The 22,933-nt window shown below is 39.0% G+C and overlaps 1 protein-coding gene across 2 annotated transcripts in view; it reads right to left on the bottom strand.

Annotated features, from left to right (window-relative positions):
• Positions 1-22,933, bottom strand: part of LOC134213073 (tyrosine-protein kinase Btk) — a 337,863-nt gene that overhangs the window by 221,962 nt on the left and 92,968 nt on the right. The window lies entirely within an intron of this gene.

Raw genomic sequence — 22,933 nt, 5'->3', positions numbered from 1 at the left:
ATTGATGAGTTCAAAACCAATAGAAATACAGTAAAAGAGGCAAAACAATTGAAGAATAACTGTCTTTCAACCAAAAATACTAGGTCTAGTACTGCATTAACAGATGAGACAAAAGAAATAGTAGTTCAATATTTTGAAGATGATGAAGTAAGTCGAGCTATGCCTGGCGAAAAGGAGTATGTATCAGTAAAACAAGATGGAAAGCGTCAAGCAATCCAAAAACGATTAATGATGACGACTTTGAAAGAAGCGTACACACGCTTCAAGGAAATTCACGATAATATTAAAATAGGTTTTTCCTCATTTGCAAGCCTTCGGCCAAGGCAATGTAAGCTTCTTTCCAATTCAGGAACACATAATGTGTGTGTGTGCACAACCCATGAGAATATTAATCTTATTTTACATAGTTTGAAAAGAATCAATTTAACAAAGGATATTAAAATGTTAACTGGTAGTCTTTTGTGTGAAAATACAACATCAAATTGCTATCTACGATCTTGTTCGGATTGTCCAGATTCTTCATCATTGGAAAATACTTTATTCGCTGAGTTTGAAGAAAAATATATTGATCAGTTATCATTTGAGCAATGGGTGACCACGGATAGGTGTGACATAGAAACTATTGTAAAACCTGTAGATGAGTTTGTGTCATATTTTTTGCTTGAAATTAGAAAGTTTAATCCTCACGATTTCATTAAAACAGAACAATCCAGCTTTTTAAAAAATACGAAAAATACATTACAAAATGGTGAATTTTTAGTCATTTGTGATTTTTCTGAAAATTACAGCTTTGTATTGCAAGATGAAGTGCAGTCCCATCACTGGAACGTACAACAAGCTACAATTCATCCATTCGTTATTTATTTTAATGGAAGTACGCAAATTGAACACTTAAGTTTTATTATAATTTCCGAAGATTTAAGACACGATTCAGTATCCGTAAACTTGTTCATTGAAAAATGATTAACTTTTACGCGTTGATAAGCATAAAGAAGTCAAAAAGATATATTTCATGTCTGATGGAGCAGCGTCGCAGTACAAAAATCGTAAGAATTTTTCGAGCCTATGTCAATTTAAATCAATGTACGGAATTGATGCAGAATGGCATTTTTTGCTACATCACATGGCAAAGGTCCTTGTGATGCTATTGGAGGAACAATAAAGCGCATGGCCACAAGAGCAAGTTTAGCCAAAGAACGTGAGCATCCAATTAAAACTGCGAAAGAACTTTTTGATTGGGCAAATCGTAGAAAAGAAAAAGATTTAACCAAATTATCATTTTGTTTTACTACCACTGAAGAGTACGAAATAAAGGCTTCAGAGCTCAGCGAGCAATTTAATAACGCGAAAACGATCCAAGGAACCCAAAAATTTCACTGTTTCATTCCATTGTCGGAAAATAAAATTAAAGCAAAACTATACTCAAACTGTGCTGATAATAATTCAAAAATGTTCGATATTTAAAAAAATTTGAATAAAAATAAATAAAAAATAAGTATTAATAAACTGTTTTCATGATATCATAACCCATACCAAAATTCAAACCCAAAACTCTTAGAGTTTCTATAACAACATTGTGTAACTGCCACATTTAATTTAATACTTAGGATAATATTAATTCATTTTTATTTATTTATACATATAATATTTATACATAATATCGATGAATACATAAATATGGAATATCATACAAACAACTTGTTTAACTCACGCAAGGCCCTTAACAATAAAATCAGCATCAAACTGCGATTCTTGAAAAAAAAATACACGGAAATTTTTTTTTGTTTACTATATGTGAAAATTGTGAAATGTTTGAAATGTCATAACGTTCTTGTTTATTAGTTTACCATCACCAATTTTATGGTAGATAGCTAATATAATGGACCGTTTTCCCTAAAAAAATTACGTTCGAAAAAAGATAGGGTTTTGAGATATTTGAGTTTTTGTGACAAAAATGATATTTTTAAAGGCAAAAAATTTTTTTTTTTTACTGTGCACATTTTCTTAAGAATCACCATTTTGTTGTCTAACTTTGCTGAAAAAATCATAACAATCGAACATTCCGTTTTTGCTGTGCAGCTTTTTAAATATTTTTGAACCATTTTCACATACACCCTTTTGAAAAGTTAGTCGTGACTCAATATGAAGATTTGATATCGAAAAATGACGATTTAGATGAAATTGAAAAACTGTGCAAAGTTTCAACTCAATAGAAAATCATGAATTAAAAATTTTCTTAAATTTTGATGCTGTTGCTTGGAATCGCTCAATTGTCAGAACCACAGCTTAAAAATAACCAGAATAAGAACCAAATTCCAAATATCAGAATCAACATCAATTTGTTAGTAAGGGCTCGGACATGGACAAATTATCCGTCGGATTTCTCTTCATTTAAATACCCAACTTCCACGCCTCAATCCAGATGAAGAATTTCCCTGTTACTGTTTAATAGTTCCCGGAACAAATCAAAATTTCATGACCCCTTGGTGGGCTCCGTTCGTTCGGTGTCTGGCTGGCATGGCATCCCACATTTCCCTATCGGAGCTTCTCATCGCCTTCATCGTCACCATCGAGTGCGGCGACGGACGGGGCAGTCCCAACTCGCGCAAGTCTTGGCCCAATGCACAAGATTCGAACCATTAATTTTCGGTTTTTATGTCGTCTCCCAATAAAGTTCAAACATGCGATGAACAACAACGACTGACTGTGCGCAGACGTTAGTGGTGCAATCATTATTGTTATTGCGTTTGTTGTTCGATAAAAGCGTGTGACTTTGGGGAGCGATATAACGCGCGATATGTTTGTTTTTTTTTTAGGTAAGAAATAATCGCGACGACGTTGCAAGAAACGCGAATAATTCTCTGAAATTAGCGAACATCTGTCGAAGTTGTAAATTTTCATTATTTCGCTTAAAACCAGCGATCCAGTTTTGCTGGAATCTTTGTTTTGGTTTAACCCTTTCAGGACGACTTTTTTTTTCGCAGATTCAACGTACTAATTTGGGCTTTTTCACTGGATCCAGCCAAACTGGTATAGATTTTTTTTTCGGGTGTCCTAGGCCGTCCAAACTGTTCTAGAGTAGATATCCTCGAATGTATCAGAACATATGCCAAGAAATAAAATATCCTAAGCTGAGATGTATGTCCAAAAATATCCATGTGATCATAATATATAAATTAATCTAGTTTTGGAAAAATGTAAAGTGTCCAAAACGTCCTGGAGACCAGAACATGCAATCTACTCGATCAAGCAAGACCTGATTGATGTATCCGTGCATCGCTAAACATCTTAGCAGGTCCATTGAGCCGATAGGATTGCACTCATCACTTTTACAAGCTACTACTTGGCTTTTTGGTGCTCCAAAACGGAGTTCAGAACGTTTGATCTACTCAATCCACCATGTCCTGGACGATGTATCCGATCATCGTTGAACATTCCAGCAGGTCCATTGAGCCGATAGAATTTAGCTGCTTACTTTTTCAAGCTACTACTGGCCTTTTGGGTTCTCCAAAACGTCCTGGAGTTCAAAATATGTGATCTACCCGATCAATCAAGTCATGAAAGACATATCCGTTTAGCACTAAACATCCTAGCAGATCCATTGAGCCGATAGGATTTCACTGATTATTTTTACAAGCTACTACAGACCTTTTTGGTTCTCCAAAACGTCCTGGAGTTCAGAACATGTGATCTACCCGATCAACACAGTCCTGAACGCTAAACATCCCTACAGGTCCTCTGTGAGGATAGGATTGTACTCATTACTTTTACTAGAAACTACAGGCTTTATTTGGTTCTTTAAAACGATCTGAAGTTCGGAACAAATGATCAACCCAATCAACCAAGTCCGGGGCAATGTATCCGTTCATCGGTGACCATACCAGCAGGTCCATTGAGCCGATAGAATTTAGCTGCTTACTTTTTCAAGCTACTACGGGCCTTTTTGGTTCTCCAAAACGCTTAGAACATGTGATCTACTCGTTCAAGCAAGTCCTAAAATATGTATCCGGTCAGCGCTAAACATCCCAGCAGGTCCATTGAGTCGATAGGATTTTACTCAGGATAGACTCCATGTCAACTAGTGGAAGGTGAAAGAAAAAAGTCCGTGGCTATGGACGTCGAATAGACATTGCTAGACACAAACATCCATTTCGACAATGTTCATTTGATAGATACCTTGATATCAACTCGATGCACATATCCTTATTGAAACGGATTGGGCATAAACCGACGGGGACATTGCAAGAGCCTTGGTTGATCTGGTAGATAACGTGGACTGAACTGGAGAATATTTTGGAGTAACTTGAATATTATGTATTCATGAAAATTGGGTTCTTCATGATGCACGTATGCTTTTGAGCCGAAATGGGTATATACCAACGATGAAGTCGTTGCAAAAGTCTACCAGGTCAGATAACGTAGACTGAACTCGAAAATGTTTTGGAGCCCCTTGAACATGTCGTATTCATGAAAATTGGGTTTTTCTTTAGGCACATATGCTTATTGAACCAGATTGTGTACATACCGATGATGAGGACATTGCAAACGCCTTTGTAGATCTGGTAGATAACGTAGACTGAGCTCGAGATCGTTTTGGAGAACCTTGAGCAACTCGTATTCAAGAAAAAATGGGTTTACATGATGCACATATGTCTATTGAACCGGATTGGGTATAAAAGCCTTGGATGATCTCGTAGACTAAACTCAAGAATGTTATAGGGTACCTTGAACATTTCGTATTCATGAAAATGTTTTTTTTATTATGCATATATGCTTATTGGACCGGATTTGGTATTTACCGACGATTAGGACATTGCAAAAGCCTTGGTTGATCTCGTAGACAACGTAGACTGAACTCGATAATGTTTTGGAGTACCTCGCACATCTGGTATACCTCGAGTACCTTGCACATATGCTTATTGAACTGGGTGTAAACCTACGATGAGGACTTTGCAAAAAGCCTTCGTTGATATCGAGAGCTGAACTCAAGAACGTTTTGGAGTAACTTGAGCAACCCGTATTCATGAAAATAGGATTTTACTTTATACACATAAGCTTATTGACTCGGATTGTGTTCATGTAGATCTTTTAGATAATGTGGGCAAAACTCGAGATTGTTTTGGAGATCCAAGAGCAACCCTTATTCAAGAAATGTTGGGTTTACATGATGCACAAATGCTTTTGAACTGGATTGGGTATTAACCGATGATGATGACTTGGCAAAAAGCTTTGGTTGATCTGTTAGATATAGTGGACTGAACTCGAGAATGTTTTGGAGAACCTGGGATTTTTCATTATGAGGAACACTTTTTTATTTGGCCGAATAGTTAAAATTTAGTTCCTTATCAAGTGAAGTGAGATGTACGAAGTGAGTAGTGAACAGCGAGAACTGAGAAGTGAGAAATGAAATGTTCAAAATGAGTAAAACAGAGTAGTGAAAGACTGAGAAACGGAAATGAGTATTGAGTACGAAATGTTTGAAGTAACACGTGAGTAGCGAAAAGTGAGAAATGAGAAGTGAGAAGTGAGTTGTGAGAAGTGAGATGTCAAGTTGTGAGTTGAGAAGTGTGAAGCAAGATATGAACAGTGAGATAAACAGAAGAAAAAAGTGAGAAGAAGAAACAAGAAAGAAGAGAAGAGAAAGAATCTCATTTATTTTCGTTCTTCGATCCTCACTTCTCACTTCTTGCTACTCCCTTCTCATAACTCACTTCTCACTCTTCATTTCCCACTTCTCGCTATTTACTTGTTACTTCGCTCTTCGCACATCTCGCATCTCATCTCCTTCTTCCCACTACTCACATCTCACTTCACTCTTCTAACTATTTATTTCTCACTTCTTACTTTGCACATCGAACGTCTCACTTCTCATTTTTCATTTCCCACTTATAACTTCTTATAACACACTGCTGACTTCTTATTTCTCACTTATCATTTTTCACTTTTAACTTCTAACTTTTCACTTCTCACTTTCAATTTCTCACTATTACTTTGCACTTCGAATTTCTCATTTCTAACTTTCAACTTCTAACTTTTCACTTATCATTTCTCACTTCCCACTACTCACTTCTCTTTTGGCACTTCTTACTTTTCACTTCTAACTTCTCACTTTTCACTTCGAATTTCTCACTTAGCACTTCTCACTTCTTATTTTTCACATTTTACTTCTCACTTATAACATTTTATATCTCACTTCTAACTTCCCATTTCTCACTTATAAATTTTGCCTTTTTACTTTTACTTCTCACTTCTTACTTTTTACTTCTCACTACTCACTTCGCACTTCTAAATACTCATTTCTCACTTCTCACTTCTCATTTCTCACTTCCCAATACTCAATACTCCCAATACTTTGCACTTCTCATTTCTCACTTCTCACTTCAAATTTCTCATTTCTCACTTCAAACTTTTCACTTCTCACTTCTAAGTTGTTATTTCTCGCTTCTCATTTCTCACTTCTAACTTATCACTTTTCGCTTCTAACTTCTAACTATATCGTGCATGTAACTATTTTTGACAGCGCCGAGTTAGCGAGGTTAGAATGCATTGGAAAATTACTTCGGCTCAGAGAATATCGAGTAAGAGAGATATCGACTTACGGAGGGAACGCAGTATGCTAGATTCAAAGGACATTGAGTTTCATCGATTAAGGGAAAATATCGAGTTACAGAACATCGAGTTAGAGAGAGTTCACTGTATATGCTTGTTGAACCGAATTGGGTATTCACCGACGATTAGGACATTGCAAAAACCTTGGTTGATCTGATAGATACCGGGGGCTGAACTCGAGAACGTTTTAGAGAACATTGAGCAACTCGTTCACCGGCTTGACGTTCAGGATGACTTAACTTGATTGAGTGTTCAAAATTATCAAACAATGTGGTATAGCATTCAAAAATTTCATATTCATTTGCATGCTTTCAGAGGCAAAATCTTCCTTTTCATGTGAAGGCAACATCCTGATGAACAATTTTGCTGAAGAAAGTGGGATCCTAGCTCTCTTCTGTGATTTTACACAGCCAATCTAAAATGCTGGGCATATATGACCCATCCGTCCCTAAAGGGTTAAGCCTGGAAGCAATTTACAATCATAAACTTAATAGAAAACATTTATATAGAAAATATTATAGAAATAGGAAAGTAAATGTAAAAAGAACAGTTTTCCAAATCCATAATAATCTTTCACTATTTCAGCAATAATAATCAGGATAATGATACTTTGCCTCAGATTTTCACAAAAAAAATTAACATAGAAATGTATGTGTTCCTCAACTGTGTTTGCATGAAGAGCGGATTGTCATTATTGTGTTTTACACTCGAGATTGATAGATATTTAAAAGGCTAGAGCAAGAAGTCGCGTCAAAAACACACAGTTTAAAGGTAAACATTATGTGACATTCAATACTCGGAAAAGGTAATATTTTTGAACAGAGCTTAAAATATTCATCTTCATGAAGTAACTTCGGTCCGAATTTTGACAAACATCGCATGAATATTCAAAACATAGAATGACATAGTCAGACGACTACTCCACGAACTCATTCATTCGACTGTCACTGAGTGTGTTTACTATGTGCAGAAAAAACATAATTAGCATTGTTTATGTTGATGTTTACCGTTGAAAGTGCCTCGCGGATGAAAATCGGATTCAGTCCTGTGTGATAAATCACTTTACTCATTTGAAACGTGTTCAGATTTCAGATAATTTATCAATTTGTAAAATGTGCATAAATATGCAATGACTAATATTCAACTGAATATTGACTGTCCAGAGCCGACTTTGAATGTGTCTAGAAGTGAACTGACAAGTGAAGAAAGGTGGACTTCACCAAAAAAATTCGATTATTTTACACTCTGGTTTTGATCATTAAAAATACATGATGCTTCAAAGTTGTGAGTTACATGTCTTGAAATAAATAGTATCAGGAAAATCTGGATGCCAAAGCAGCGAGTTCGGCAACATATGTAGATCTATTCACCAATCACTTAAGGCGTTTATTATGATCTGTTTTACATATAATAATTTTGACATGGGTGCTTATACAGCGAGAATATTTGAATACGTAACCGCAACCAATGCCAAACTACTAATTAAATTAAAGCAGATACATTCTTCTGAGCAGGTACATCTACTTCCCGATTAATAATGCATAACAAAATTATAACAAGGGGAGTTATTTATTTCAGAAAAATATTGTAACAAAATGTGTTATAAATTTTGCTGATTAGTTGATATAATAACAAAAATTATATCAAAAATACCGCTAGCCATAACACAATTAAAACAGAGGTTGATACCTTCATATCATCATTATAACATATGATTTGATTATGATATGATTTTTCTGTACAAAAATCTACTTTCAAGGTAATTGCCTACATCACGGATAGAAAGCTGGTACGCTACCACGACGGATTTCCATCCATAATGTAGGCAATTAACTTTGTTCCAGCTATGCATTAATATCGAGCGGGTTCAAGTTATACTGAAGGTGATCACTCAGCGAACTGGACTATCGAAATTCATAACTGTCGCCTTATGAATCTTCGACTGATTATTCCACCAACAGTGATTCTTATACGCAGTTACCTTCGTGAGTAATCAAGCGTCGTTAGGCGTGTGGTCTACATACCGGCCTTCCGACCCCGACGTCCATGGTTCGAACCCAGTCTGCCGCACTTCACTTTTTTTCAAATGAAAATCATCATTCATAAGGCAACTTATTGAAATTCATACCGATTCCTTGTGGCAAATTTTCATAAGGCATTTGATTGAAAATCATAGGTCCATTTTCCTCAGTGATTACCTCCGATTTTGTTTCCAATGTCTACAAAAAATGTAGGCAATTATTTTGTGAAAATAATCATAACTAATGTTGTTATAATTTTGATATGAAATAAAACTGACGGAAGACACATTTTTATCGAATTATCTAATTAAAACACACGTTGTTTTATATAACAATCATTGTTATAGTTGAGATATAATTTTGTTATGCATTCCTGATCGGGTTTGTACATTATTAATCTTAAACCGGTGTTGCGGTGAAAACATTTCAATTTAGAAAAGATTAAATTTCTTCTTTTATCCTTATGAGATCCAAATCAAACATATATTCCAAAGTTCAGATTTATTTGAATTATTTTCTTTGAAGTCAAGTCATTGTTACTGCTATTTAGAACATCGTCTCCACAACTCTTCCAGTAATAACCGCCTGTGATAGAACGATAGTCTTTAATGTACAAGTTAAAAATATAGAAAACACGGAGCGACCAAGGATCAATTCTATCAGGGTGTCGACTACCTGGAAAAACCTGGAAAGTCAGGGAAAGTCAGGGAATTTTAATTTGGACCTGGAATGTCAGGGAAAGTCAGGGAATTTTGATTGAGGTCAGGGAAAAAATCACAAAACCTAATGTTGAAAGTTTGTTGTGATTTTTTTTAAATTCAACCTATAAATTAAACTAAGGACACTTATGACAATGAAACGCTGAGCCTTTCTAATCCATTGTAGAGGGACCAATAAAGGTACCGAAACGTCGGATCAGAATTAATATAGCGTTTTAGCTGGTTATCAGACTGCATAACCGATAAACAATACTCCGAGTCAATTACAGTCGACAACCATATACACTATCAAGGCATAAAGCTTATTTTTTGTGTGACCGTTGGCAGTCCCTAGAAAAGTTAACTGCGGGCCCATTCCATGTTCACCATGATAATCGAGTTTGTTTCTATTAATCTCTAATCAATAACAGAGGTTCCAAAGCCACGTTGCTCAAATGGTCACTGTTGAGGCCTGATCCAAATAGTTTTTTAATTAGTAAAAAAGTCCCCCTAAATTGTTTAGATTATTTAGTTTGAGTGGTTTTGTGTCGGAGTCGTTTTGAATTTTTTTTTGCAGTTTTCTCATCAGTAGCGTTCAAGTCATGTTCCCATCAAACAAAAGAAGTTCTAAAAGTTCGTTCAAATACATACTTAATTATCAATCGCGAGAGTCAGTCCATATAAAATTATTTTGATGTGCTCCCCAGTAATTGAAATTGCTCCCCAGTACATAATCAACTCTAATGGAAAACTTAAAATATCACATTACCTTTTGATGAACATTTATTGCCCAAATTTTTGAAAATTTTCTATTGAAAGCAGTCGAAACTGAATCAAATGGCTGAAATGGGCCATAGTTCAGAACCGTCGTCAACAAACAATCATCAACCTACAACCAACAACTAGATATTTGGAAGCTTGTTCAAAGAAAACGCCGAATACCATCTTTGTGGACCTATGGCGGCACTCCAAAGCATCGGCAAAACATTTCGTAAACTTCCATTGATGATAAGCTTATAAAGTCATTGGCCGATCCTCACTTCCTTAGGTGGTCAAATTATTAGTCACGTTGAGAGAATAATAGTGGATAAAACCATCATATGGTCCATCTCATCTACGTAGGTGGCGATTGTCTCAATTAAACGTTACTCGAAACTTCATAAAAATATCAGGAAAAATATCATATCAGGAAATATTCTGATTGATCTTTGTCCAGAAATTATTTCGGTGAAACTACTTTCAAGCATTTATACATGTAAGACTGTAGAGAATTGAAAAAAAAAAACATTTTTGATACCTGGAATTTTTCGAAATGGTCTGGAAAGTCAGGGAAAGTCAGGGAATTTTATTCTCAAATTTGAGTCGACACCCTGTCTATTGACTTATATCATGGTGACGTTTCGTCTCACATTCTAAACATACAAAAATTTCAGCACTTCTGTATTTTCTTTTTCTTCTCAAGACTAAGAACGTGTACATTTTGATCCATGCTAGAAGTTTATTTTGTAAGTCGATAAAATGAAAGCACCCAACAAAACGTGCGGGAAACCTGTCCATTTTAAGTATTCTTCCGTGGGAGTCTGCTGGACTGCCTTTGTCCGCAACAAAAGCAATATTTGTTCTCGTCTCTTGTTAATTTGTCGCTACTACCACGAACCGACATACAAAAGACCAGTCCAAAAGTTCCTTAAGTTAGTCATTGGATACTATCTCCACATTCGCTGCCTGGTTCAGTTCACAGCGCCGCAGATAAAACTATATCGCCATAAAACAGGCTTATTTACATAAGAAATCGCATTCTTGTTTTTCTTCTGTTTCATCCGTTCGACTTCTGGGGCTGGCAGAAACTCTGCGACGACGGTGCGGCAATAACTCTCACACCGGGACCGCAATCGTTAGATACCCGCACTGCACTGTGTGTGCGCCGTATACGCCGTAGCACTGATCAGAACACACATCGTCGTTGCCGTCGCAATCCACGGTCCCAAGCCGATGGATACGGTATGGATGGGGACCGGGAGCTCCCGAGTAACCAGAGACGTCGTCGTCATTTGCTTTGCATGGCTTTCTAAATTATTACCAGGCGATGGAAAGTGACTGGATATGCAGAACCCGTCGAGGCGTTTGACGCTGCTTATCAAATTTATTGGGAACATTTGCTCGGGCAATTATCGTCGCCACTAGCTGCGCGCATTTGGTCGGTCGGTTGAGCGGCTAATTGAGTAACTCGATTTATCAAGCAGCTCTAGCTGTGATGTTAGACAGGTTGAGCTGGGAGAGTATGATGCTACTAATCTATATTCACTTGACTGTAGTCGGGAGGAGTCAAAATCGATCGTTTTGACAATACGCTTCAATTTTTGAATACAAAAATATCTTTCATGAGTAAATGACAAGTTTGTGCTTAGTAATGTGACTACTATACATAAGTTAAGTGTCATAACCAATGTTGTAAAATATGTTTGGCTATCATTTGTATAGTTTACAGAAAAGTTTTTATGATGCTAGATATCAATTCATGGAGTACACAGACCCCACAATCATGCTAAATTAAATGAGGCACACTGGCTCTTCCGTCTACCCCTGACTGTACAGTAGACCATTCATGTTTCCAAAAGTAACAAAAATTCAACCGGTCAACCTATTCAAAACAGCGAGGTCATCAAAAAGGGCAAGAACCAGAGAGCCAACTTGAGCCCATGGGGAGACGGTGGTGATGGTTAAAACAAGAGGAGCACTAACCCTTCCGAGCGATGTCCCATGAGGCTGACGGCGATAATTGAAGTACTATTCCGTACCAGGACCCAACCCATTGGTCAACAGCGAGGTTAGGAGCAACTGACGAAGAGATGGCAAGGGCAATTGTTGGTGGCAAACCTCCCTCTAAGGAGGTGGAAGAGGAGGAAGAGGAGGAGGAGGAGGAAGAGGAGGAGAAGGGAAAGGAGAAGGTGAAGGAGAAGAAGAAGAAGAAGAAGAAGAAGAAGGAGGAGGAGGAGGAGGAGGAGGAGGAGGAGGATGAGGAGGAGAAGGTGGAAAGGACGAAGAGATGGCAAGGGCAACTGTTGGTGGCAAACCTCCCTCTAAGGAGGAGGAGGAGGAGGAGGAGGAGGAGGAGGAGGAGGAAGAGGAGGAGGAAGAGGAGGTGGAAGAGGAGATGGGAGAGGAGGAGGATGAGGAGGAGGAGAGGGAGGAGGAGGAGGAGTAGGGGGAGGAGGAGGAGGAGGAGGAGGAGGAGGAGGAGGAGGAGGAGAAGGTGGAAAGGACGAAGAGATGGCAAGGGCAACTGTTGGTGGCAAACCTCCCTCTAAGGAGGAGGAGGAGGAGGAGGAAGAGGAGGTGGAAGAGGAGATGGAAGAGGAGGAGGATAAGGAGGAGGAGGAGGAGGAGGAGGAGGAGGAGGAGGAGGAGGAGGAGGAGGAGGAGGAGGAGGAGGAGGAGGAGGAGGAGGAGGAGGAGGAGGAGGAGGAGGAGGAGGAGGAGGAGGAGGAGGAGGAGGAGAAGGAGAGGGTAATTGCTACATCACGTAAACAAACCTGGTACGCTACAACGACGGATTTCCATCCATAATGTAGGCAATTAACTTTGTACAGCTATTAATATCGAACATAGATTCAAGTTATAGTGGAGGTGATTACCTCCGCTATTAACATTAGCATTAGCATTAGCATTGGTACGGTGTAATTCGTAGATGGGACACTAGTGATACTCATGTTTTACTTTTGAGATCCTTATCTAGAACGCTACCAGACATCAAGAAGTGGAGTGGTCCTTGATCCCAGTCATAAACAAAAATAACAAAAGCATGAGGATTACTACTCCTGGCCACGCCCCGTAACTAGGGAGAGGAAGGGAGTGTTGATGTAGTACTCACATAACGAGAGGCCACCGACTTAGCGACACCCTCATAAGTACCACCGTGTTGGATAATGAGGAAGGTATTCGTTGGGTTAGGATTTGCCTGTAGCTGGCAATGTAACCGTGATAGATCTTACCCCGTAACACACCACGTAAAGGTGTCTACCCAGCATTACGGGTAGGATGTGATTACCTCCGCTATTTTCCAATATCTACAAAAATGTAGGTAATTATTTTGTGTAAATATACATAACTAATATTGTTATAGTTTGTATATGAAATAAAACTAGCCGTAGACATATTTTTATCGAATTATCTAATTATAACAACGTTGTTTTAAATAACAACCATTGAAAGAATTGACTTATAATTTTTTTATGCATTGCTGATCGGGTTACATCCGGATTAGAATATTGTTAGCTCAGTACTTATAAAGACTACGAGCAGATCTTGCATCGTAGGTATTTAGAACAAACAATTTTAAATTTTTCATGTAAGTACTAAAATATTATCTAAAGATACACATTTTTCTTGAATTTATGTTGTGAAAATATGTTAGTTTGTCTTGAAATCGAGCCCACAAAATCTATATCTTCTTCTATATACAAAAAAGGAATTTCTGTCCAAAGACTCGGAAATTAATCGGCGTGAAAATTTGTATGCAGAGGTTTGAGATGGTTCGAGACTCCTCCCTTCTTTGGAAAGGGGAGCTCCCATACAAATGAAGCACCAATTTCATCAAAGCTCGAAAATTGATCAAACAAATGGATCCAAATCTGAGATGTGGATGATTTGGAAGGGAAGTTATGTTTCTATGGTGGGTTGAAACACCGGGTAATTACCAAGGTTTGGGAGGATGAGGTTTAGCCGCAGAAGTGGATGGGAGGTGTAGTCTACAAAAAGGGCGAATAGCTGAAATGTAGCAACTACCGTGTAATCACATTGCTGAACACGATCTACAAGGTACGCTCCCAAATTTCATGCCACCGACCAACACCAATTGCAAGAGACTTCGTGGGGCAGTACCAGATGGGATTTACGGACGAACGCTCTAACACAGACCAGGTGCTCGCCGTTCGTCAGATAGTGCAGGAATGCCGCGAATACAACATACCCACACATCATCTATTTATCGACTTCAAAGCCGCATATGATACAATCGATCGGCACCAGCTATGGCAGCTATTGCACGAAAACGGATTTCCGGCTAAACTGATACGGTTGATCAAGGCGACGATGGATCGGGTGATGTACGTAGTTCGGGTTTCAGGGGCATTCTCGAGTCCCTTCGAAACGCGCAGAGGGTTACGGCAAGGTGATGGTCTTTCGTGTCTGTTATTCAACATCGCTCTGGAGGGAGTAATACGAAGGGCAAGAATTGACACGAGTGGTACGATTTTCCGTCCGTCCAGTTATTTGGTTCTGCCGACGACATAGATCTTATGGCACGTAGCTTTGAGAGGATAGAGGAAGCCTACATCAGACTGAAAAGCGTAGCTAAACGGATTGGACTAGTCATCAACACGTCGAAGACAAAGTACAATATAGGAAGAGACTCAAGAGAGGACAATGAGGGCCACCCACCACGAGTTTGTATTGGTGGTGACGAATTCGAAGTGGTTGAAGAATTCATGTACTTGGACTCACTGGTGACCTCCAATAACGATACAAGCAGAGAACTTCGGAGACGCATCATGGCAGGGAATCGTGCGTACTTTGGACACCGGTAAATGCTCCGATAGAATAGAGTTCCGCCGCCGCCATACCAAACTGACTATCTACAAAACCCTTATTAGACCGGTAGTCCTCTACGGACACGAGACCTGGGCGATGCTCGTGGAGGACGACGCAACGCGCAATGGGAGTTTTCGAACGGAAAGTGCTGCGTGCAATCTGTGGTGGGGTGCAAATGGAAGACGGTCCGTGAAAGAGGCGAATTAACTACGAATGGCATCAGCTATTGGGAGAACCATCCATCGTACACACCGAAATAGGAAAACTGCGGTGGGCCTGGCACGTAGCCAGAATGTCGGACAATAATCCGGTGAAAATAGTTCTCGACAACGATCCGATGGAAACGAGAAGGCGAGGTGCACAGCGGGCAAGGTGGATCGATCGGGTGGAGGATGATTTGCGGAAATCCCTCCAAAACTTCCTCCTAGAATAACTCCGAAAATTCCGCCAAAAGCTTCTCCAGGAATTCCTCCGCAGATTCGTCTGGAAATTGCTTCAGCAATTCTTCCAGTAACTCATCCGAAAGTTCTTCTAAAAGTTTCTCTGATAATTACTTCTTGAGGAGTAAACCATTTCTCAATCAAATTCCTCTGAATATTCTTACATGAATTCCTCTACAAACTCCTCTTGAATACTCCAAGAAATCCAAGAAATTTCTGGGAATATCCAGAACTTGCTCCAGAAATTCCTCCAGTAATTCCAAAGGCAATTTGTCGTGGAATTCCTCCATGAACTCCTCAATAAAATCCTCCAAAAACTCCTCCGGAATTTTGCTCCTAAAATCATCCAGGAATCCTCTAAGAATTGATCATGAAATATTTCCGGAAATTCCTTCAAGAAGTTTTCTTGAAAACTCCAGGATGCGCTACGGAAATTACTCCAGAACTAATTCCCTGAATCACTAATTCTTCTTTGGGAATTTCTCCAAGAAATCTTAAGCAAATTCCTCTACAAATGCCTCCCTAAATTCCTTCCAGGATTTATCAGGAAATTTCCCCAGGAACTCCTCCGGAAATTCTTCCACAAGTTCCCTAGAAATTTCCTCAAGAATTACTACAGAAATTATCTCAATAGTTTCCCCAGTAATTCCTTCAGGTTTTTTTTCGAAAAATGCTTGACAAATCTGTCAAGAAATACCTCCAGAAATATCTTTGAAGTTTCCTTCTGGAATTTCTCCGGAAATTATGAAGAAATTTCAAGAATTCACGAAAGTTTTTCCGCAAATGCCTCTTAAGGACAAGCATCACTGAATCCAAAACAAAATTCACTAGCGTTTTCTTGGGCACACCACTCAATATGAAAGTATCGCACAACTGTCATTTTCGTTATTCCATGCATGCTGCGACGCAGCAAAGCTGAAATAATAAAAACAAATGTTGCCTCCGTATTGAGTCGTGTGCCCTTAAAAATGTGAGTGAATTTAGTTTTGGATTATGTGATGCCTGTCCTTAAGATTTGCTCAGGAAATTTCTTCATAAATTCCTCCAATACTTTGCTAAAATTTCTCCAGGAATTCCTCCGTAAATTCCTACAGGAAGTCCTCTGGCAATTCCTCCAGATATTTCTCCGAACATTTATACAGGAATTTTTCCGAAAACTCATCCAAGAATTCCCCCGAACATTCCTCTACGAATTTCTCCGTAAATTCCAACAAGAACGATTTCTTAAATCTCTAATAATTGATCCGAAAATTGTTCCAATTTTTTTTTCAACAACCAGAACAAATCCGAAATTTCTTCCAGGAATTCCTCCATAAATTTCTCCATGACTGTCTCTGGAATTCCCTTACTGAATTACTCCGGAAATTGTCCCAGTAATTCCTCCTAAAATTCCCCCTGGAATTACTCTAGAAATTCTTTCAGGAATTTATTCGGAAACTCATCCAAAATTTATTGGGGAATTTCTCCAGGAATTCCTCTGGTAGTTCTTCCAGCAGTTCTCCATAAATTCCCTTCTCCAAAAATTCTTTAAGGAACTTCTTCGGAAATTCCTTCAGGATTTTTTTTCTGAAATGCTTGACAAATAAGAATTTAAAAATTCTTCACTTAGTTGAAGAAAGTGTAGCTGGAGTAGTCCCCCTACGAGTCCAATTTAGAGTCTTGCTTTTAATTAGGAATATATCTACGCGAGTTTAATGATTATGCCAACATAAAAAAATTTATATCAATCTTGCAGCATGTGAAACGAGAACTGATTTGAATCACAGCAAAACTGGACAACTCGCCACACGCATCAAAACCACGTTGTATAGTGCGGATTTGATTGAGCGTGCTGCTGATAGATATTAATGGTTGATTGGCGAGCTCGATTGGATGGGTGGCTTTGGCTTGCGATTTACTGGGTCACTGCCCACCCAATCACACAAACTGTCGGGTGGAATCGGTTTGGCAATATCATAAACGATATCTGCAGGTCCGCATGCATGGGAGGGTGGTTTGTTTCTAGGTCAAGCCTCGGACAATTTGACGACGTTTGATGGATTGCAGTTTTATTTTACACATGTCATTAGCTTTTTTATCGAACAAATGGCATGTTGTTTTATCGCCAAATATGATCAATATTTTAATGAGCTACATAGAAGCCTTCAAGGTGTGTTGCTTAATATTTTGTTTGAAACAATTAGCTTTTGATTTTTTAGATCTGTTTAGTTCAGTTTAGTAATTCGAGGGCGTAGAACCCGTTTTTTATAATGATGCAAATAATTGACACTGTACGATAAGACGTCGTGTTAGGGTATGCCGTTTCTCAAACATAACTGTCGTAAAACTCAATTATTGTGGTTAATAATAGAACATTTATCGCCTCCTACATGACCATATTAAGCCTGTCCAGACAACGTTACCAATTATCATGCCCCAGATGACTTCCGCTCTAATTACACCAAATCACACGTTACAAAATGATGGTTTCCCTGACCACTTTAAAGCGCTGTAAATGGCAACGGTTGCACTTATACATGTCCCTTCGCTTAATGAGATCCTATTTTTTGTTTCGCTTGCTCCGAATTGCATAAGTGGAACGTCGTCACGAGCATCAACAATAACAATGTTTATGGACAGTAGTGGAAACCAACAAAAAAAGACGAAGCATAATTACTACTCCACTGTTATGTCTCGAATCCCAACACACAAGTCCGATTGTCACCAAGGTCAATCGGAGAGCTCCGGGCCTTTTTTACGGCTACGTCAACTACGAGTTGACGATAATTGACACCACAATAGCCTGGAAAATTAACCTCCGCTTGACACTCCGGTGTTATCCGCAAACGAAACATTACCAGCTTTAGGGCTTCACTTGGCCGCTATAGACTTTTAACTGCCTCTCTGTACCGGGTACCTAGGGCCAGCACTACGAGTGGCAAAGAAGCTTTGTCGTAAACATAAACATGCTTTACGGCTTTCTTTTCGATTTAGGACTTGGCGTACCGCTAGCAGGGCCGCGGGAGCGGATACGTGAGGGAGTGCCCTCACCCAATTCGTTCACCTGTCCTTTGAACCTTTCGCTTCAAGGTATCGAGCTCGGTTGGGTACCTTAAACTCAACTACCTGTGTTGGTTTCCTGATTGCTTCTGGCTTAAGGTTGTGCCCTTTTTTTTCATTCTGCTGCAAGCAACCTGTTTTATGACACTGCAATCATCGTCCGCTGTCGTCGTTTGTTCGTTCAGGATGATTAGAAAAAAGAATCCTCACCAGGAGGGTAGGTACTACTGCCGGCCGGTGCATGCCATGAACAACACGCTACTGGAAAACAAAGGAGTCATTCAGAGAAAGACGGTCAAATTTTCCAGCGACGTAAGCAAAGTGTTCATGATGCCGTCAACCAGAAAATTCGCAAAAAAAAGGTTTTTATTAGCTACTATTCAAATAACAATTAAGCTATAAATTGATCAATTCACTTACTATCTATAAATACTTGTTTAATACTTTTCATTTAAATGACATACATTCAAAAGAGCTGCTTAGAGTCGACGCAAAAGATTTCCTTTACGTGTGACCCGTACTGGATGTAAGGGTGCATAGCGTTTTTCATGGTTCAGCAGTAAGATGCTTCAATGGAGAAGTCCAAAATGTAAATTTAGTAAACGAAAATGAGTAAACGAATTTGGCAAAATATGAAATGTGATTTTCAAAGGAAGCTTATATATATTGAAAACATTACAAATTTTTGATTAACTAAAATAAAAGTTGACAAGATAATAACGTTTTATTTTTGACCAAGAATTCAATCCCGTTGTACATTTATGCGTAGGACGAAAGTTGATGGCGGTGAGACTTCATACCAATACAAATTCCAATAGACTTCCACCGTTCGGTTTGTGCTGCACTATCGGTGCCGTTCGCTGCCGGCTAATGCGATTTATTTGTAAAATTTTCCACGGTTCTGGAGAAAATACAGGAGGCAACCTCTTTTGTACCGGCTGATTGCCTTCGTTCCTGTTGGTCTGTTTTTTTTTATTTTGCGTATTTTTGTAGGAAGTTTCTCCAGTGCGATAAATAGTGAAGGAGGGGCGGTAAAGTTTTTGGAATTGGAAAAGTTATGCTTCTTGAGCGATTGTCTACGGTCGTTTGTAAGTTCGAGGGTCTGCTGGAAGAACTGCGGGTGGAAAATGAGGTTAACGACCGTAAGAGAAATATGATGTAATACAGAAGCCCGTCCGTGGTTGGATAGCAATGACGGGTTGATTGCTCACTTTTTTCGTACGAGTGAAGTTTTAAGTGGAATTTATTTGTTTTCAAACTTTGTGGTTTTAACTGAATGGAGTGAGTATCTTATTGAGCAGGGGGATATTGAAAACCAGATGATGTAAAACACGCCTGCCTTTCATTAGCGTCCTTATTAACATTCCCGTAGTAGTAAATTTAGTGTTTCTCTTTTGGGGCCACCCACAGCCTAGCGGTATGAAGTGAAGTGAGTATCCTCCTACATCTTATGTTACCAAAAGATGCGCTATCCAAAGACCGTTAGGGGCAAGCCAGAGTAAACGCGACGAGCGATGCGATGCGACGCGACTCACGTAAAAGAATAACAATCATTATCAACAGGCTGTCAAATTGCACTGTCGCGTCGCGTCGCATCGCACGTTGCGTTTACTCTGGCGGGCACCTTAGGCGATGCTAAAACAGTTTTTCATATAAATATTAGATAATAGTTTGAAATGAAGAAAGTAAAAGCTAAAAACAGATTTTTCGGGACCACTCTACCTAAATTTAGTAATTGTCATAAAACAGAACTGCCCATGATCGCATAGGTATTTGTAACATTTGCATTTTGGTTTATTTTGTACATCGTTTGTCCTCCCCTCAAAATTAATCATTTCCAGCTTACCACAGATTAGCAAAATAGTAAAGCCTATTTTACTGTTGTGGGATTAGTTGCAATAGGTTTCTGAACGATTCACAAGCTTTTTACAAAATGAACAAAAATGCAAGTGTTACAATTATGCGATCATGGGCAGAGAACCTATATGAGAAAACATTAATCTTTGCTTAGAATTAACAACTTTGTCTCTACTTTCATGTTCTGTAGCTTCGACCATCCGGAAAATGCTCCCAGTCGAACCATACATCGAGCATGACGCCACGCCACACAGTCCCTGACGCTAAAAGCCCGGAAGAGCAGCTGAAATTCCCTGATGCAAAATCCTACGCCCCATCCATCTTCAAACGTTGTAAGCCTAACCTCAAGTCACCACGAGTACATTGGCCTTTATTTCTTTCTTACTAACAGTAAATAATAAAATGTTTTCGATGGTACATCTCACAAAGAATCGTGGATCCGTAAAGTGTTATACACGCCTTGTAATTCCTTATAATTCGAAAAATTAAAGAATTTATTTCACAAATGGTTTTCAATGGCGCTGTTGGTTTTCGAGTTATCGAATTATGTCGTGAAATTCGACGAATCCGACCATTGTGCAATATGCATAGGCAAGAATTTATTACAAAATAATACAAATTAAAAGTAATTTAAATAATAATAGGAATAACTGAACTTATATGTGCTTATATGTTCATTTGCCCTGTCGCTTGGAGAGGGGATATCTGGAACTGATCAAAATCTATCCACGTGGTATATGGACAGCCCCTTAGCAGAGCACTGCAGGCAGCGACAGAACATACCAATGATTAAGGATCGGTCACTGGGGGAAGGATTTACAACGCGTCGGATTGCGGGCCTTTCACCCAGGCCTCAACTCGGGAGGTCAATAAAAGCACTTTAGTTTAAATATGACAATACAGGCCCCATCATTTTTAAGGAAGCAGGTGATGGTATCACAGTTCGAACGAATCATGTACATTTACATCAAATAGCATGCACATAATTGGAGCATGATAAACGATAGAAATTTGCATTTCATTTTTACATCACTTATCATTTCCAATTTATGTGTTGTTTTAAATTTACATAATCTATTTTATGCTGTATAAATAAAAAAAAATCAACATGAGAATCGAACTCAGGCCCGCAGAGTGATAGTCCGTTCTGATACCACTCTACCGTTTTCACTTCTTGAAACCAATGTTGCTCAAAGAGTAACATGTTCTGAGTTATGGCGATTCTAACATACAGTACCGAACCCGTCGTGATCGGGTTCTGGCTAGGTAATGTAAATTTACATGTTCTGAGTAAGCGCATCATCAAGGGAAAATATCTGATGGATAAAGTGCAAGAAGTTGAAGTTTTCCATCGATTTAAGAAAACGCCTGATAAAGTACACCAATGAAATGCAGCATCATGGATGCTGCTTTGTAGTCGCAATGGAAAATATTCGCTTTAGTATGACGGTGGTCCAAAACGATGATTTCCCGCTGCATTTGCAGCTGCCTTGATGGAACTGTTGGTTTGTTTACATTCTACCGAGATCGTCGCAAGCGTGGCCACCTTTTGTTTCGGTTCACATAATTTCATGTAAACTTAATGGTTTATAAATTAATTTTCACGGTGGATAAAGTATTGTTTTCAATAGAGTGTAGTTATAATGGTAAGGTCATGTATCTATACGGTTTGATTCATGCTCCGTTTATGTGCATGATTTTCAACGCATAATTACATTGAAAAAACGATTACATGATCTGTATTCACATTAGTTTTATTGATTACATTACCAGTAAAAGTCAAATTTATTTGCTGTGAGAAAATCTGGCAGTGGCAAGGGCATTTTTTTATACTGACGCGACAGGGATTCCATACACTAACAAATGTGGTATTTATAGGCATACTGGCATAGATAATATTCTACCGAATTATGAACACCACAGATATCGCAAGGTGTCCGAAGGGGGCTCCCACCAAAATTGTGTGTGCGCCGCGTATGTACAGTTCAGAAGGTAAGTCAGCCCACTAAAACCAAACCCTTCTCCAATCATTTTCCCGGCCCGCAATTAAGCAATACTTAGGGAGATAACTATTGAGCATTGCGCTCCTATTTCTGAGGCGCCGCTGAAGCATCAACAACCAACACCAGTCCTAGCGAGACTTCACTCACTTTATTACACTACTTACTACACGTATCATGCGAGGCTTCCTTGTGTACTCGACCATACATTCGGTCCCTCGCTCTGTAATACCCCCAGCTCCCTTTTGCTTGCACCACATGTGTATCCCTTGGGGGTGTGCAGGTAGCACCCACTTGCCACCAACCTCCACAGGGTCTTGGAACCTCCACAGGGTCCGTTAACTGCCTGGCCAATCGTTTCCGTTCATCCCCTCGACACGTGTCGACTGACACCTTGGGACTCAGGGTGTGTTTCAGTGTTTAACCGAGCCTAACCCATATCCCAGCGTAACGGGTAAGGTTCCTAACGGTAAGGAACTTTAATTGGGGTTTCATAAAAACTAGGGTGGGCCAAATTTAAAACAAAATGAAAAAAATTGATGAGATACGGGTATACAATGTTCCGCAAATATGTAGTTCAGTCGGTTTCCAAGAATTTTGCTAAAAAAAATATTTCCCTTGCTCTTAAATTGACTGATTTAGAGCAATTTACCCAATTTTCACTTAGGGTGACCCTTAAA

The sequence above is a fragment of the Armigeres subalbatus genome, chromosome 2 (genome assembly GCF_024139115.2).
Source record: "Armigeres subalbatus isolate Guangzhou_Male chromosome 2, GZ_Asu_2, whole genome shotgun sequence".
Lineage (NCBI taxonomy): Eukaryota > Metazoa > Arthropoda > Insecta > Diptera > Culicidae > Armigeres > Armigeres subalbatus.
The sequence above is the reverse complement of the archived record's forward strand: the minus strand, read 5'-3'. Positions and strand labels throughout refer to the sequence as shown.